This window comes from Trachypithecus francoisi, unplaced genomic scaffold (assembly GCF_009764315.1).
Source record: "Trachypithecus francoisi isolate TF-2019V2 unplaced genomic scaffold, Tfra_2.0 Lachesis_group8, whole genome shotgun sequence".
In the NCBI taxonomy this organism is placed as follows: domain Eukaryota; kingdom Metazoa; phylum Chordata; class Mammalia; order Primates; family Cercopithecidae; genus Trachypithecus; species Trachypithecus francoisi.
Genome location: NW_022681473.1, coordinates 63019369 through 63023414, shown reverse-complemented (window position 1 = coordinate 63023414; position 4046 = coordinate 63019369). Strand labels below are relative to the sequence as shown.

The following is a 4046-nucleotide window of genomic DNA, read 5'->3' as shown; positions in this document are numbered from 1 at the left end:
GGCTCAAGCTATCCTCCTTCCTTGGCCTCCTACACAGCTGGGACTAGGCATGAGCCATGGGGCCCAGCCAAGAATATTATAAATACAAGGTTAAATACAGGAATAATATACAACAATTATGAAAATTTATATGCCTAAAAAAGACCGTCAAAATACATGAAACAAAAACTGACAGAACTAAAGGGAGAAATAGTAAGTTCTACAATAATAGTTGGAGTCTTCCACATGCACACGTTTATTGTGGCACTATTCACAATAGCAAAGACTTGGAAACAACCCAAATGTCCATCAATGATAGACTGGATTAAGAAAAAGTGGCACATATACACCATAGAATACTATGCAGCCATAAAAAAGGATGAGTTCATGTCCTTTGTAGGGACATGGATGAAGCTGGAAACCATCATTCTCAGCAAACTATTGCAAGAACAGAAAACCAAACACCGCATGTTCTCACTCATAAGTGGGAATTGAACAATGAGAACGCTTTGACACAGGAAGGGGAACATCACACACCGGGGCCTGTCGTGGGTGGTGGGAAAGGGGAGGGACAGCATTAGGAGATATACCTAATGTAAATGAAGAGTTAATGCAGCACACCAACATGACATAGGTAGCAAACCTGCACATTGTGCACATGTACCCTAGAACTTAAAGTACAATATTTAAAAAAAAAAAGTAGTTGGAGTCTTCAATACCCTACTCCCAGTATTAGATAGAAGAACCAGAAAGAAGATAAGTAAGGAAATAAAGGATTTAAACAACACAGTAAACCAACTAGATATAATGGGCATATACAGAACACTGTGCTCAACAACAACAGCATATACATTCTTTTCAAGTGTACATGGGACATTTTTCAAGATATGTTAGGCCACAAATTGTCTCAATAGAATTTATTTATTACTGTTATCACTACAAATTTTTTTCAGAAACCCATCTTCGTGAGTTTCTTGTTGTTGTTGTTTTAAAAAAAATTCTCCTTATGAACTGGTGTGGTCAATCAACCACAACTTTCTAGCAGACATAAGGTAAAAATGGCATGGCTCAGAATCGCCCAGATCTTTCATGATCTCTCGATGGCCTCCTGTAACGCTGGCCTCCACCACCACCTCCACCACCGCTACGGCCACGGTCTCTAGACCGAGAACTATGCTCCAGGGATCGGGATCTTGATCTACACTTCTTGCAATGGCGCCCATACAGCTCCCACCGCAGCTCTCTGGAGATGGGCTTCAAATGCATGAAGTTGCAGAAGCCACCTCGTGTGCATTCTCCCATCTCATACTGACGGCAGCAGGCTTCTCTGAAGTCGGTCACAGGCGACAGCTCCACGTGGATTGGCTGTCCGTTAAACCAATGGTTATTCAAGTCAATCATAGCCTTTTCCACATCTTCCTCACTGCAAAACTGAGAGGTGACGATGTGTTACCAGCCCTCACTCTCAGTGCCTCCTCAGCCTCGGTGTCAGAGTCGGCGTCCACTCTGGGGGTGCTTGTAGGAGCCCTTCAGTCCCCCACAGCACCGTGGGAGCCCCTCTCTGGGCTGGCTGAGGCTGGAGCTGCCTCCCTCTGCTTGCGGGAAGGTGTAGGTGTGGAGGGAGAGGCGCTCATGGGAACCCAGGCTGCAAGCTGCGCTCACAGGCCAGTGCAAGTTCACGCTGGGAGTTTGGGCCCGCACAGGGAGCGGTGGGCTGGCCCCGCAGGCCCAGAGCTGTGAGGGGCTTCAGACCTGGGCCAACAGCTGCCGAGGTTGCACTGGGTCCCCCAGCAGTGCCGGCCCGCAGGCTCCGCACTCAAATTCTGGCCCGGCCTTAGCTGCCTGCCCCTGGGGCAGGGCTCGGGACCTGTAGCCCACCATGTCTGCCCCCCTCCTCTGCAGTGGGCTCCCTGAGCCTCCCCGACGGGCACCGCCCCCTGCCCATTTCCTCCTCCCCCCCCCCCCCCCCCCCTCCCATCCACAGCCAAGGGCTGAGGAGTGCAGGCGCAGCTTGGGACTGGCAGGCAGCTCTGCCTGCAGCCCCGGTGCAGGTTCCACTGGGTGAAGCCAGCTGGGCTCCTGAACCCAATGGGGACTTGGAGAACTTTTATATCTAGCCAGAGGATTGTATGTGCACCAATCAGCACTTTGTGTCTAGCTCAGGGTTTGTGAATACACATATCAGCACTCTGTGTCTAGCTCAGGGTTTGTGAATACACCAATTGGTACTCTGTATCTAGCTAACCTTGTGGAAGCTTGGAGGACTAGCACTCTGTGACTGTGTCTAGCTCAAGGATTGTAAATGCACCAATCAACACTCTGTATCTAGCTCAGGGTTTGTAAATTCACCAATCAGCACTCTGTGTCTAGCTCAAGATTTGTAAATACACCAATTGGTACTCTGTATCTAGCTAACTAGCACTCTGACTGGGTGTCTAGCTCAAGGGTTGTAAAAGCACCAATCAGCACTCTGTCAAAATGGACCAATCAGCTCTCTGTAAAATGGACCAATCAGCAGGATGTGGGTGGGGCCGGATAAGGGAATAAAAGCAGGATGCCCAAGCCAACCTGCCACAACCCACTGGGGTCACCTTCCACGCTGTGGAAGCCTTGTTCTTTTGCTTTTCCCAATGGATGTTGCTGCTGTTCGCTCTTTGGGTTCATGCTGCCTTTATGAGCTGTAACACTCACTGCCAAGGTCTGTAGCTTCACTCCTGAAGCCAAGAAGACCACGAGCCCACTAGGAAGAACGAACAGCTGTAACACTCACCATGAAGGTCTGCAGCTTCACTCCTGACAGCGAAACCACGAACCCACCAGAAGGAAGCAGCTCCAGATACATCTGAATGTCTGAAGGAATAAACTCTGGAGACACCGTCTTTAAGAACTGTAAAACTCACCGTGAGGGTCTGTGGCTTCATTCTTGAAGTCAGACCAAGGACCCACCAATTCTGGACACAAAACGACCTATACGTTCCCCACGAGGTGGTCTCCCAGGTTACCACAGACGTTTATCTCCACAACTTCCCCATACTTCTCCATTTCTGAAAAAACTCCTCAAAAAATTCATCATAGTGTTCCTGCATCTCAACATTGCTCACAGCACAACTCAACAGCAGACTGGGAAGAGTTTTGAGGGTTATGGTAAATGTTCAAGAGGGCAAGGGTCTGGCTAAAGGTCGGTTTATTGTGCAACCAAGAGCACCTGTCTCCATGACAACACGCACCGATTCTGAAATAAAATGAACAGTTGACTTTGTCTTCCTAGGTGCGGAAGATGGAGGCCAGATACTCCGCCATTTTCCTCCTGCCACCCTCCGGAGCCGCTGCCGACACTGTTGCCAACACCACCCTAGAATTTAGATATAATACAAAGTATTTTCTCTGACAGAGCAAGATAAGTTAGAAATCAGTAACAGTAGTAAAACGACAAAAAAAAAATAAAATTATTAAAATCAAACGAACTGATCACAAGAGAAATCAGAAAATACTTAACAGATACATGATAATGACCTGTAAGTATTTATGCACCACACCAAAAGTTATGGAATGCAGTGAAAGCAGTGCTAAGGAGGAAATTTATAGCTATAAATGCTTGCATTAAAAAACAAGATCTCAAATCAACAACCTAACTGTAATTTAAGAAACCAGAAAGACAAAAACAAACCAAAACCAAAGCCAACAGAAGGAAGGACATAATAAAGATGAGAAGAGAAATACATAACATCAGAATAGGAAAACAACAGAGAAAATCAATCAAACAAGAAATCGATTCTTTAAAAAGATCAATAAATTGACAAACCTTTAGCTAGATGATCTAAGCAAAAGAGGGAGAAGAGTCAAATTACTAAGATCAGAAATGAAAGCAAGGGCATTACTAGTGACTCTACAGAAATAGAAAGGATTATCAGAGAGTGCTATGAACAACTGCATGCCAACAAACTGGATAACCTAGATGAAACTGATAAATTTTTAGAAACACAAAACCTATCACAGCTAAATCACAAATATAAAATCTGAATAAATCTATAACTAGCAAGGAGATTGAATGAGTAATAAAAAGTCTC

General features: G+C 45.8%; 1 pseudogene; it reads right to left on the bottom strand.

The window, feature by feature from the left end:
* Window positions 1-1047: 1047 nt before the first annotated feature.
* LOC117080223 lies at window positions 1048-3325 on the bottom strand (annotated as a pseudogene).
* Between the last annotated feature and the right edge of the window lie 721 nt (window positions 3326-4046).